This window comes from Saimiri boliviensis, chromosome 10, assembly GCF_048565385.1.
Source record: "Saimiri boliviensis isolate mSaiBol1 chromosome 10, mSaiBol1.pri, whole genome shotgun sequence".
Lineage (NCBI taxonomy): Eukaryota > Metazoa > Chordata > Mammalia > Primates > Cebidae > Saimiri > Saimiri boliviensis.
The window spans coordinates 33,417,171-33,432,110 of NC_133458.1; the positions used below are offsets into that span (position 1 = coordinate 33,417,171).

At 36.9% G+C, this 14,940-nt stretch overlaps 1 protein-coding gene across 5 annotated transcripts in view; it reads right to left on the reverse strand.

The window, feature by feature from the left end:
• The window catches only part of ASB15 (ankyrin repeat and SOCS box containing 15), a 37,031-nt gene extending 28,246 nt beyond the window's left edge, over positions 1-8,785 (reverse strand). For 2 of the 5 annotated variants that reach the window (XM_010343522.3, XM_074379135.1), the window contains exon 1: positions 8,605-8,784. The gene's annotated coding sequence lies outside the window, so the exon portion shown is untranslated. Of the gene's footprint in view, positions 1-8,604 lie in introns of all 5 variants that reach the window. The other 3 variants (XM_039472845.2, XM_010343531.3, XM_010343536.3) reach the window with 3 other exon arrangements.
• Positions 8,786-14,940: the final 6,155 nt, after the last annotated feature.

A 14,940-nucleotide genomic window follows, 5' to 3' on the forward strand; every position in this document is an offset into this window, starting at 1 on the left:
ATGCAGTAGCTCCCACAGCACAGAACCAAGGTTCTTCCTTTCCCATAACAAGGACGAATACAACTTTGTTCCTCGTGAATTGTTCAGTTGGTTTACTCCTGCTTACATGCAGATCTGTTTACCCTCTCTACCCTCACACTCTGTCTTGGGCATCACAAAATTAAAACCGTCTCTGAGTCCTAAGCAAGGCTGGCCTTGAGAGTATGCAGAGTGGACAGTTGCTTCCATGGTGCAAGGAAGGGCTCTGTGTCCATAAATAACACACTGCCCCCAGCACCTGTCACATCAGTGTCATTCTATTGCATCCACAAGAGATTCTGTCCTTTAGGGCTTATTGTTCCATCTTCCAGTGTCCCTTTCAAAATTTAGATAGCAACATACTGGCTCCTAGTTTAGAACCAAGATCTCTTGGGATAGTTACTGGAGTACCATGAGGCTGGGAACATGGCTGAAAGTCTAAGGCTAGATTCTAGTGGGAGGTGGTAAGAAGGGACAAGAAAAGGGCATTCAGTAAAATTTGGTTTTCTTTACGATTTTATCCAAGGCTAGCCCAGATAGAAACCCTGGGGTTCTAAAGGAGATGCAAGTTTCTGCTGTGTGGAATGGGGGACACTGATGCCCTGGGAATTCTTCTTTTACCTTGAGCTGCAATGGTTCTTGAGTGTTGAGCTTATCTACTGGAGGTCCCTGAGAGAATCGTCAGGATTTATCCCATCAGAGGAATGGCAAAAGTTAAAAGACATTTTCTTTGTATTTTTTTTTTTTGGTACTGTCAAAAAAATACAGTTGTCATATCCAAAACAACGCTAATTCTCATTTTTATGTACTTTGATCATTTATATGCATACTTTTAAAGATGTGGAGAAATCAGTGAACAAAACAAAATTCTGTTACAACTTTGCTTTTGATTTGCTGGCTGAACACTTATTTTTTAAGAATTGCGTAGTGCAAAGTGGCAAATCATATGAATGGATTCGTTAGGATGATTTAAACAACGGAATCAACTAGTCCCCCAAAAATTTCAGAGAGAAGTGTAACTGTCAGAATTAGGTTTTATGCCACAGTCACAGGTAACTTTTACTTACAAGCAATAAGTTACAGCAATTCCCTCTTTAGGGTATTCACCTTTTCTACCAGAGAGAAATCCTATGCATGATGCGGGGAACTAGATCAGTTTAAGTAGCATCTTTCTTAACAGCACAGTATGTTCTTTTGATAAGTTGAAAACATGCACACACACAGATGAACAATCTTAGTCCAAAAAACAAATGCTACTTTTATGTTACTTCAAAGAAACACAACTCACCATTTTAGAAAAAGATATAAAAGGCAAAACGGTCTGTAGAAACTAAACATGATATCTGGCACGTGCTAAAAATTCAGTATTTACTAAATAAACAAATAACTGTATAATTAAATAAACACAACTCTTAAAATTAGCCTTGTGTTTCCTGTATAGATCATAGATATATTTTTGCTGAATTCTCTTCAAATTTTGTGGCTTCACTGATTGATGCTTATTTTCTATGTAAATATACTAATGATAGAACCTGTTTACTAGTTTTGCTTATCTCTAGTTTCATATTACAAAAGTAAAGACTTTTAATGAAATTAGTATTAGGACTAGTAAAAATAAAATAAAAGCAATAAGAAAAAATAGAGATAAAAGAAATTTTTACTATTGATTTCCAAGTCAGATTTAATTAGAACTTTGGGAGGGTGCATGTTAGCTTTTGAGGACTACACTCACAACAGTTTAGAAAGGAGTTTAGACTCACAAACTCGTAGGTGTCTAGGGGAATATAAACTTACAGAATAACAGACTTGAGTAAGATAGGCCCATGGAGATACAACTTATTAATATATGTGCCCTGATCACAAGTTAGTATGATAAAATGATTTTTTAATTCCTATGCTTTGTCTGTAATTCTACATCTAGGAATCTGTCTTATAGAAGTAATCAGAAGGCCAGGCTTGATGGCTCTCGCCTGTAATCCCAGCACTTTGGGAGGCTGAGATGGGTAGATTGCTTGAGCTCAGGAGTTTGAGACCAGCCTGGGAACGTAGTGAAACCTCATCTCTACAAAAAATAAAAAAATTAATCAGATGTGGTGATATGCACCTGTAGTACTAGCTACTTGGGGGGCTGAGGCAAGAGGATCGCTTGAGCCTAGAAGGTCGAGGCAGCAGTGAGCCAAATTCATGCCACTGCACCTCAGCCTGGGTGATTAATCAAGACTCTGTCTCAAAAACTAAGTAAGTAAATAAAAGAAATAATCAGAGATGTAAAAAAAAGATGTATATGTGAGAATGTTTATCTCATCTATGTTTAAATTGTCAAAATATTAGAAACAACATGAATGTCCCAAAATGGGAAATTTGTCTAAGACATTATCATACACATAAAAAATGTAATACTATACAGTTATTAAAATTCATGTATTTGGCTGGGCGCTGTGGCTCACTCCTGTAATCCCAGCACTTTGGGAGGCCAAGGCAGGAGATCGAGACCATCCTGGCCAACACAGTGAAACCTCATCTCTAATAAAATACAAAAAATTTCCCGGGCATGGTGGTGTGTGCCTGTAGTCTCAGCTATTCAGGAGTCTGGGTCAGGGGAATTGCTTGAATCCGGGAGGCAGAGATTGCAGTGAGCTAAGATTGCACCACTGCACTCCAGTCTGGTGACAGAGCGAGACTCTGTCTCAAAAAAAAATTTCATGTACTTGAAAGAATATTTCATGTTCTATGTAAAGTGTCAGTTTAAGTATGATGTTTATTTAACCAATATGACTAACCACTTTTAAGAAACTAAGATGAAAATTAGCTGGACATGGTGGCGCGTGCCTGTAATCCCAGCTACTCAGGAGGCTGAGGCAGGAGAATTGCCTGAGCCCAGGAGGCGGAGGTTGCGCGGTGAGCCGAGATCGGGCCATTGCACTCCAGCCTGGGTAACAAGAGCGAAACTCTGTCTCAAAAAAAAAAAAAAAAAGAAACTAAGATGGATTTTTCTCCCAACTTTATTGAAATATAGTTGACAACTTAAAATTATATATATTTACCATGTACAACTTGATGATTTGACATGTATGCATTGTGAAATATTCACCACAAATCAAGCTAAGTAAACTATCCATTCTCTCACATAGTTTATCTTTTCCTGGGGTACAGCCATTGTAACAAACAGTATGAAGGTTTCTCAAAAATTTAAAAATAAAACTACCTTATGATCCAGCAATCTCACTTCTGGGTGCATATCCAAAGGGATGTAAATCACTGTGTCACAGAGATATATGCAGTTCCATGTTAGTGGCAGCATTATTTACAGTAGTCAAGATATAGAAATAACGTAAATGTCCATTGACAGATAAGTAAATGAAGAAAATATGCTGTGTATTAACAACGGACTCTTAGCCTTAAAAAAGAAGAGAATCTTGCCATTTGTGACAACATGGATCAATCTAGAGGACACTATGCTAAATGAAATAAACCAGGTACAGAAAGACAAATATTGAGATATTTCTCTTTGGAATCTGAAAAGTTGAAGTCATAGAAAAAAAGAGTAGAATGTTGGTTGCCAGGGGCTAGGAGATGCTGGCCAAGGGGTACAAGTTTCAGTTAACCAGGATGAATAAATTCTGAAAATCTAATGTATGACAATGGAACCGTAGTTAACAATATTGTACTGAATACTTGAAATTTGCTAAGGCATAGATTTTAAAGTTTTCACCACCAATAACAACAAGAAAAGGGAACTAAGATGGACTTTACAAAGGCAAAGCTTACAAAACCCTCTCAGGAAAATTAGCTTGGCATCTACCTCTCAGGGCTGAGCAGGCCAGGAACTTTGGTGATCTCGAGAAGACAGAAGATTGCCCACATGTACAGGAAAGCAAGTAGAACTTGGTGGGGAGAGTTTCTTGGCTTGGGAAGGAGGAGAAATTTGAAAGAGCAATTCATTATCTGAATCACCCAGGCAGAGGCTTCATTAGGTAAGTTATTGTGTCTGTCTGCATGAAACCAAAAGTTTATTTTCCATTTATTAGTGAGTGGCAGCTCCTGAGAAAGGTTTGGCCAGTTATAGACAATAAAAAAGCTACTTTTGGCTTGCACAATTGAGTTGTAGTATGAGTAAAAAATATTTTGACTACATTTACTAGCTGTAGTAACAATAAAAATAATATCTTGGCCGGGCACAGTGGCTCACACCTGTAATCCCAGCACTTTGGGAGGCCAAGACAGGTGGATCACGAGGTCAGGAGATCGAGACCATCTTGGCCAACATGGTGAAACCCCCTTGCTACTAAAAATACAAAAATTGGTTGGGCACGGTGGTGTGTGCCTGTAATCCCAGCTACTCGGGCGGCTGAGTCAGGAGAATCGCTTGAACCAGGGAGAGGGAGGTTGCAGTGAGCCGAGATTGCGCCATTGCACTCCAGCTTGGTGGCGGAGTGAGACTCTATCTCAATAATAATAATAATATTAATATCTCTAGACTTTTAAAAAGTATTATTTTTTTAACTTTCATTTTAAGTTTTATCTTAACTTTGCTATATAGGTAAATTGCATATTGTGAGGGTTTGGTGTACAGAGTATTTTGTCTATATTATTATCCAGGTAATAAGCATCGTACCTCATAGGTAGTTTTTCTATCCTTGCTCTTCTCCTACCTTCGATCCTCAAGAAGGTCCTGGTATCTGTTGTTCCCTTCTTTGTGTTCATATGTACTCAAAGTTTAGCTCCCACTTATAAGTGAGAACATGGGGTATTTGGTTTTCTGTTCCTGTGTTAATTTTCTTAGGATAATGCCTACAGCTCCATCCATGTTGCTGCAAAGGACATGATCTCATTCTTTTTTATGGCTGGCTAGTATTCCGTGGTGTATATGTACAACATTATCTTTATCCAGTCTACTGTCATTGTGCATTTAGATTGATCCCATGTCTTTACTGTTGTGAGCAATGCTGCAATGAACATACATGTGCATGTATCTTTATGGTACAATGATTTATATTCCTTTGGGTATCTATCCAGTAATGCAATTGCTGGATCGAATGGTAATTCTGCTTTAAGTTATGTGAGAAATCACCAAACTGTTTTCCATAGTGGCCAGACTAATTTACATTCCCACCAGCATTGGATAAGCATTTCCTCTTCTCCATAACCTCACCAGCGTCTGTTATTTTTTAACGTTTTCATAATAGCCATTCTGACTGGTGTGTAAGATGGTATCTCATTGTGGTTTTGATTGGCATTTTTCTAATGATTAGGAGTGTTGAGCATTTTTAAAAATATTATTCTTATGCATATACATATAAATATTCATATACATATGCATATATTTCCTCTAAAAAATTCATTCCTGGCATAATGTATTTTGTTCAACATGGCAAAGAATCCTGGCTGGTGCTCAACTCAAATGTTTTCCCCTTCAAAGTGGATTCGAATAATAATGAGTCACTGCATTTTTTCATATCTTGTTTGAAATCATATACAGGCCATTAATTTCCTTCTGTTGGAAGCAGCTGATTGTAATGGTTGAATCTTTGTTTAAACCCTGACCTGCCTGCATTAGCTGCCTGGTTAACTGTGTCTGGTGTTACACAAATAGTCAGTAAACATTGCCTGTTATTACTCTGTGATTGAACTCCTGTGGAATGAAAAAGTAGGATGCTAGTTTTTTTTAAAGTTTTAGTTTCATTCCTCACCCTTGACGAGTCAATCTGACACCCCCGTTTTATTTTCTTCTCCCTGCTTTTCCCTAGAATCACCAAATTTCATCAGGTATAGCCTTACCTGTAAATCTTATTTACAACATGCCCAGCAAGTAATTGTTAGCCTCAGCTTGAACATCAAAGTATCAGGGAGCTTGCTATCTCCATGGCGCTTCTCCTTTAGCCAGGTTTTTTGTTTGTTTGTTGGTTGGTGTTTTTTTAGATGGAGTCTCCCTCTGTCACCCAGGCTGGAAGTAATGGTGCAATCTCAGCTCACTGCAACCTCTGCCTCCCAGGTTCTAGCGATTCTCCTACCCAGCCTCCTGAGTAGATGGGATTACAGGTGCCTGCCACTATGCCCAGCTAATTTTCATATTTTTAGTAGACACGGGGTTTCACCATGTTGGTCAGGCTGGTCTTAAACTCCTGACCTCAGGTGATCTTCCCCCAGCCTCTGAAAGTGCTGGGATTATAGGCATGAGCCACTGCACCCAGCCTAGCCGGCTTTAGCAATTAGAAAAACCAGTGAAGTTGAATCCACCCCTTCAAAATATTATCTGACGATAATGTTTCTAATTCTCTTCTAACAGCTTCTAGTTCTCGTTCTCAGAGCTACACTGACAAACTATTGTTCCTCTGTAACACAGGAGCCCTGTAAATATCCGCCAGGAAGGCTGTCAGGTCTCCACTGAGCCTTTTCTTTCTAAGGCTGTACAACTGCTCTTCCTATAACATGGTTTCATCTCCTGCACCGTCTTGATTACTTTCTTGTGAACACATTGGTTTATCCATCTCTTTCTAAAAGTGACACCGAACCACAGGCTCTGAATATAGCGCAACAGCTACAGTCAGACCAACACACATTTAAGTGTATGTGACCACTTCCCTTTTCTCAAACACTACAAATTTGTTAATTTAGCTCAAGCTCAGATAATAATATTTAGGCTATCATGTTACACACTTGATTTAGACTCCAGTATCTAAAGAATTCTACAAATCGTATGTTTTCCCCACACTGCTTTCTGTGCAATTTTATGCAGGACTCTATTGGACTCTATTCTTAGTACGTTTTATCTTTTTTCAATTTGGCTTTTATTTCCTTCTGCTAAAATTAAATGCATGTTCTAGCTCTCCAAGTATTGTTTGATTTGCTGACTTAATAAGCATGCCTTCTGTATGTCCTTAAGCTCCACTGATAAAGACAAATATTGAAAACAAATTGGCACAGGACAGAAGCCTCTGTGTTGACGTTGATCTATTATTTAGTGCCCTCCCAGAAAAGCCATCTATCCAGTTACAAATCCTCTTAAAGATACCACCACCTAGTATTAATGTCTCCTTTTTGATAACAAGACCATCATCAAGGAATATTGTCAAAAACCTTGGTAAAATACGAATGCACAGTATCTATGATACTACATTCCTCTGCTCTGCTAATCAAAAAGACAAAAAAGAAGAATTAACCCACCAATCCTTAGTGATTATTTTTTTCCTAATGATGCTCAGACTATCCTATTTGTCCATGCAAAAATATATATTCCATGTCTGTTATGTTCTAGGCACAGGGCTAGATACAAATATATGGGATCCATGTCCTCAGGGAGTTTTCTGCCTTTAAATAATGTATTTTAGATTTTTCTCCAGAAATAATACCAATTTATCTTTCAGGTTTAGCACACAGTCAAGCACATAGCAGGTCTTTACTAAATAATTTTATATTGAGTTTAATGATTATTATAACTAACATCTATTGGGTGTTTACCTGTGACAGGCATTACATTAAGTACATTAAATGGATGTCATTTAATGTCTATGACATAATTCTCCCCCACTTTACAGATAAGAAAACTGAAGCACAAAATAATTAGGTAATTTACCTAAACCCACATATCTAGTGAGCAATGGAGAGTGGGATATAGCCCAGTCATCTGACAACAGAGGCAACACAGGCTTAACAAATATACTCTAGCTATGACTCAGCTACTCTGAAGGAATTTAACGAAAAGAGCATCTTACTTTGTAACCTAAAAATTCATAAGCCTGAGAAAAAGTTTTCTCAAAAAGTTTAAGCAAACACCTAGCAAATGCATCCAACAACTCCAGGGGAAATATAAAGCTTGTAGGAAAATTTTTATTTGAAAATAAGATATTCCCATTAACATAACTGGTATAAAATTATAATTTTTATCACAATAACTTGATGCTCTCAGCACAAAGCAGCGATAAGATTTTTCTTGTCTACCTCACTGCTCTACTTCATGAAAGTCAAATCAATTGAGATACAGGTGGCTCCTTAGAAGTTAACTACAAATTTAAGAAAAATATGAATGATGATATCCAATAAATTTTAAGGACTTTCCAACCTTTAGGTTTTCTGATAAAATTTTCAGGAGTAAATTCCCAATTCTATTCAGTTTATATTTTTTTAATCCAACTAATTTAAAGAAATTTTTCAATCTGGCCAGAAAGCATTCATCTTTTCAACAAGTGATGAAAACGCCTTAAAAGAGATATTTACTGTATTTATTCACAAAAGTTATTTAATTGTTTTTAATCAGAAACCAAGAGGTCAGCTGAGACCATTCTGAGGATTCTATAGTAAATACATTGACAGGTTCTATAAGGATATTCTTAATCAGTTTTTCTCATGATATAATTTTTATGCTTAGTAATTATGCAATTTAGTTGATGGTTTATAAACAAACAAATTCTAGCTTTATTCTCTAATTAAAAAGGCCCTAGACAGGTAAGCTCATAGGTGATCAACCAGAAAGAAAGTAATGAGTAGCTACTACAATTTGAGTTTCCATCTGTTTAAAATATTTCCAATACTGAACAATATTCAATAAGCTGGTTGGTGAGGCAAAGATCAAATATTTCATAATCTCACCTTTTGGAATGATCATCTTGTCATTCTTATCCAGGGACTTACCTTCCTAAATCAGAGGAAGTGCCCTGGAGCCAATGTGTTCCTCTGTGTATCTAAAATTAAGTATCCAGTTGGTGGTTAAATTAAGATCTGACCTTGTACAACTGAAACATAAGCTGTCTCTGGCACACGGTAAAGTATTACCCATGACTTCTCTAGATTCTCATCAAAAGAAATGCAAGCCCACAGAGGTATAATAAGATTATCTGTGTCCTGATTGGTTCAAAGAACTCTTATGAAAACAAAGGATCTGCCACTTCAGCTGCAGGGAGTGTTCCTACTGATAGCACAAAACAAAACCGCTTAGAATTAACACATATTTTAAAGATGTTTGTTCAAGAGACAAATCTGTAAGTCTTTGCTTTGGCAGATCCTAATCCACTTTTGACATATTTTAATACACACTATTTTTCTTTGGCCATCTTTAAGATTCAGGTCAAATTTCATTAAATACAATCTTCTTGTCATACTAATTTGCTGTCTTTGATTTTTGTTTAATAATTGCTAGTCTAATATACAGTTCGAGATAGGGCAGTCAGTGACATCTAATCTGATCAAGAATCATTAGGTCAAGTTATTGAGCACATATAGTCTAAAAAAGTGAGTAGCAAATGTATTAATAAAACAAGCAAAAAAATCAGGATTTTAACTGAGGAAGGTTGTTTGCTTTCTTTAAAAAAAAACAAAAAACAAAAAAACCAAAAACCAGTTAAGTTTATTGTGTTACTGATTTTCCAATAAAAATAGTCTGCCTTAAATTTGTTTTGACATAGCTATCTTTGAATTAACCCAGGTCACCGTCAGCACGCACAAAGCCATCTGGCCTCTATCCCCTTCACCCCACTAAAATAACTCTTCTTGTGGGTCTCAGTGACCTCTTTCTGATTTACGTTATAAACTCATTTCATATTTTATATTCATTTTCATTTCTTATTTTACAGATCCTCGTTGGATTTGCTGCCAGTGATTCTTCCCTTTTTCCTGAAACTCTCTACTTCTTCGGCTACTGGGAGCACTATGTGCTTTTGTTTTTCTTCTCATCTCTGATATTTCCTTTGTACTCAGCATTAATGAATATAAATATGTGGATTGTAGTGAATTTGCCAGATTTATTTTAAAACTTGAGAAACCATAAATGTGAAATGAGAGGTCCAAACTCCTCTTTAACTGTGATAAAAGAAGGTGCATTTCAATCATCTTCAAAGCAAACTGAGAAATATTTTATGGTTAAACCACTATTAACTGCGCATTGCAGTAGTCAAGGGTAAAGTTAGATCATTGTATACATTATCTACATTTTAACATTATTAATCTAATTTGGAATTGTTCAATACAGAATTCTTGTAAAAAGCAACCAGCATTGTGAAACACTTTAATTTTATACAACTTTTTTTTTACTTACATTGAAAATTCACATAAGGCTTTAGAGTACAGTGCAAATATATGGGAAAATGTGAACCCAACACTTTAAAATGTGGCTTGACATATTGCAGTGACTTTTCTGCTCTTAAACCAATTAATGTATGCCTGTTTTATCCATTTATACAATAGTTGTTACAGATCTACCTATGCCATACAACATTTAAAATAATGCAAAAAACGATAGAAAAGCCAAAAAAAAAAAAAAGACCATGTGGTAAAATAAATGAGAGCATGTTAGTGAAGACAGTCCTGTGGACAAGTCTTGCTTTACCACTTACTATTTCTGTAGATGCACTATTTACATTTTTGAGATTATTTATCTGTAGTACAGGAGTGATGATGATAATGGTGATGATGATGATGATACAATGACCACAGCGCCACTATTTTAATGACGCCTATTCCTCAAGTAGTTATTCATTTACACACACACAATAAGACATACTTTGAGCAACTCATATATTTGAAAGAATGATCCATTCATAATGCTAGTAATTGCCTCCACATTTGCCTCTTTTGGAAGTTGGCTTTCCTGTGGATTTTGTCAAAGGGGAAATAAAATGAGTCCTAGCTTTTCTAACAGTGTCTCTGGTTTTGTCTGGTGAGGGTGAGTTTCGAGGGGAGGGGGGGGTCAGATTTAACAGTGAAGGACTAGTTGAATACTACTGTCCAAGGAGTGACACTGATATCCAAATACACATTCCTTCTATCTATATATAGCAAGAAATGCATGTCCTGTTTCAAGATGACAATTATAGCAACTGATATGAAGAGCCTTAGGTTAAAATAGTTGGAGCACGGTGTTAGAGGAACTGTCCTTGGACCCACCTATTTCTATTTTGGGAATAAGAAATTTAGGTAGCATTGTTTGTGAATTTCCAGGGAGCAATGTGGCAGCTCTGCTTTCATGTTTAAGGCACCTGCCACTACTGCAGCCTCACTTTGTCCACAGGTTCTCTGTCTTCCTGAAAACAAGTGTGGGGCTTGCAGGCCTGGATTTTAAAAAACAGCTCTTGTTATGATTAGTCATACAATCACATCTACCTGCTACAAAGCCACTTATTACGTCCTTTCTGATCCAGCCCATTCTTTATGAAGCCTAATTAGAACTGGAGCTTTATCTCTTCCTTCCACAAAAAATGGTGTTGTTCAAACACCTCAGAGAGTCCTACTCTAAGTTATGCTATTATTTTTTGTTTGGTGTGTGTGTGGGTTTTTTTTTTTTTTGTATTTTCTTTTTTGTTGTTTTTAAGATATCCTATTATGTTGTTGGTTAGTAAGCAATACCTATATACATCTCACTTAGCTTCATTTTTACTTTGATCTATTTCAGGCTTTCTCCTTTTTCTCCTGCTTCCTTTGCTGTACTTGACCATTATTTTGGCCTTGGGATCTGTGATTTAAGAAATGCACATTTTATTTTGGTTAGGCATAAAACAGTAGAAAAAAATATGAAAACCTAAAATAAATCCTTTATGTTTAGTATGCGTCCCAGAACCTTTGTAATTGTTTATTTTTGCGATGCTGTACTCTGTTTTTCCAGACTGAAATCAAACAACTGAAACCATGAGCCAAATCTGTTAGCACTGAACTCCTCCAACAGCACTGATGTCACAGGCCCCTGGAAGAATCGACATGGTTGGCATTACTCTGGTCATTTAGCCGCCATGCAGCCAAGCAAAGGCAAGTGACGAAAATAGTATTTTTTAGTAAGGTAGAGCTACAGGTAGTTACACTAAATCAATGATGAACAAATGGCAGGGGGTCTTCCTGTATGGTTTCAGTTATATTTACCACTTTATCACTTTGTCTAGCAAGGTGTTCAGCACTCATCAAATATTTGTTGAATATTTTGAACACTGATGAGTTGTTCAAATGCGTTTGCAGTTATTTCCTGTTTAACCAAAGTTTAAGTCAATTAAGGTTGAGTCATAATGAATTTTTTAAAACCTGGTTGATCTTTCTTTTTTTCTTTTTTGCAAACAAAGTGCTTAATTTTCACTATTATGAAAGGCATTTCAAGTGTATCTAAGAGAAGCAAACTTGGATTAAAAGGAGAGAATATGTATTTTAGTCTAAGATCTGTCAGTTTTTGTGAAGCAAGACAAATCATGTAATGGTATCTAAAGGTTTATCCTTCAGTTTCCTACCGTGTAATAACACTGCTCTTGTTATTTCATATCGTTATGAAAATGAGAGCATAATTATGAAAGTTCTTTGAAAAACTAATAATCCCTATACAGATACAGGATTTATAGTCTAGGTATAGAAGTATATTACACTCCTGGGGACATAAAATGGACATGAGGGAAACCATCACATTTGGTTGTCTATTCTACACATACAGACACACATTTTAGTATATGCAGAATGTGATGCTAGGCACTTCAGGGCATGCCAAAGTGGGTGGGACACGTCGTTCTAGTCCCAAAAGCTGATCATTGTGTAGAGAACAAAAAAGTAGAGCGATGAGACCTAAGAAGGCTGTGGAGGAGAAGGTCAGAGAACAAAGACACACACACACACACACACACACACACACACGCACACGCACACGCACACACACACACACACACACTTGAGCTTTAAAAAGAGAAAATGATTTTACATTAATGGATCATTAAAGTAGAGAAGTTCCCCTTATCTGTAAAGGATATATATATTTTTCAGATGAAGTCTCTCTGTTGCCCAGGCTGGAGTACAGTGGTGAGATCTCAGCTCATTGCAACCTCCACCTCCTGTGTTCAAGCGATTCTCTTGCCTCAGTCTCCCAAGTAGTTAGGATTACAGGTTTGTGCCACCATGCCTGGCTAATTTTTATTTTTTTAGTAGAGACAGGGTTTCATCATAATAAGAAATGCAGGTCAAAGGGTGCTGATGTTAATCCAGCAATTTTATATATGAATTCCTATGTGTAATATGTCAGTTTGGGCAGGGGGAAATCTTTACTCATAATTTTTCTTTTAAAAATATTTTGATTTCACTCATTGTTTCTTTCAGGTGACTCTTAGAATCATCTAGTCAAAATGGAATTATGATTGGAAGTGCACTAAGAAAAGATTCCTTTGGGAAGAATGAACATATTTTCAATATTTTTACATCTCTAAAACATTGACTCTCACTCACCCAGAAAAATATGTCTTAATTTATTCAAAACTTTTCTTTTGAACTAATGTAAAGTTTCACAGTTTAACTGAAGTCTTGACTATTTCTGAGATATTTATTCCTCAATAGTTTATGATTTTTATTTCTTTGTGAATAGAAGTGTTTCCCCTTGTATATTTGAATTGGTTATTCTGGCACATTGAAAGCTAATACTCTGTGTATTTATTTTGAATCAACTGCCTTTTAGAATTTTTATTCATTCTAATGATTTTAGGTTGATTTTCTTGCATTCTGTACATTACAAAATGTCATGTTGAGTGGTTGGAAACCTTATGAGAAATATTACACTAATCTATTAACGGGGGAAAGATATTATACTAGGAAACATTTAGAACAGGATACTAGTGTATAAACTCTATAAGTGTGACTTGTATACAGCAGTTGTTCTTAGGTTTGACATGTATTGGAATCACCTGGGGAGCTTTAGAAAACAGTGATGTTCGGCCGCCTCCCTCAGACACGCTGATTTCTGGGCATCAGGACATTAAAATTCCTTCCTCCCTCTCTCCCTCCATCCTTCTCTCCTTTCCTTCCTTCCTTCCTTCCCTCTCTTTTTTGTCCTTTCTTCTTCCCTCTCTCCTTCCCTCCTTTCCTCTCTCCTTCCCTCCCTCCCTCTTTCCTTCCTTTCTCCTTCCCTCTCTCTTTTTTCTCTTTCTTCCTCCCTTCCTCTTTTCTTCTTTCCTCCCTCCCTCCCTCCATTCTTCCCTCCTTCCTTCCTTCCCTCTCTTTCTCTCTCTTTTTTTTAAAACAACACCTTGCTGTGTCATTAGGACATTAAAACTTTTTTCTTTCTTTTTCCTTCCTTCCTTCCTTTTTTTTTCTTTCTTTCTTTCTTTTTTTTTTTTTTTTCTGAGACAAGGCCTTGCTGTGTCACCCAGGCTGGAGTACAGTGGCATGATCATAGCTCACTGTAGCCTTGATCTCCTAGGCTTAAGTCATCCTCCTGCTTCAGCCTCCTGAGCATCTAGGGCTACTGACACATGCTACCACACCTGGAAACTTGTTAAAAAAATGTTTTTGTAGAGACCAGGACTTGCTATGTTGCCCAAGTTGGTCTCAACCTCCCGACCTCAACAGATCCTCCCCCACCTCAAAAAATCTTTATAGAGTAATCTAAAATAACAAACTCACTGACATAAAAATATGTATTTCTTTCATGCCTAATTGTTAACCTGGCCATCTGATTTATTAAAATCCTTTTTTGCAGCCAGTTGTGGTGGCTCACGCCTGTAATTCCAGCACTTTGGGAGGCGAGGCAGGTGGATCTCAAGGTTAGGAGTTCAAGAGCAGCCTGGGCAACACAGTGAAACCGCATCTCTACTAAAATGCAAAAAATTAGCCAGGCATGGTGGTGGACATCTGTAATCCCATCTACTAGAGAGGCTGAGGCAGGAGAATTGCTTGAACCCAGGAGGCAGAGATTGCAGTGAGCCGAGATTGTGCCACTGTACTCCATCCTGGGCGACAGAGAGATTCCATCTCAAAAAAAAAAAAAAAAAAAAAAAAAAAGATTTTCTTTTTTTTTTTTTGACATGTTCCCATTCATACTTTCTCAAAATCATCCATTCATTTATTCAACAAGTCTTTTATAAGAAGTTTTATCCCCCAGATACATTGTTCTATGTACTATGGATGTGATAATGAATAAAACACATCACCATCTACCATGCAAGGATTTTCTTATCTTTCTGAAGGTAAAATTTAAAGTTT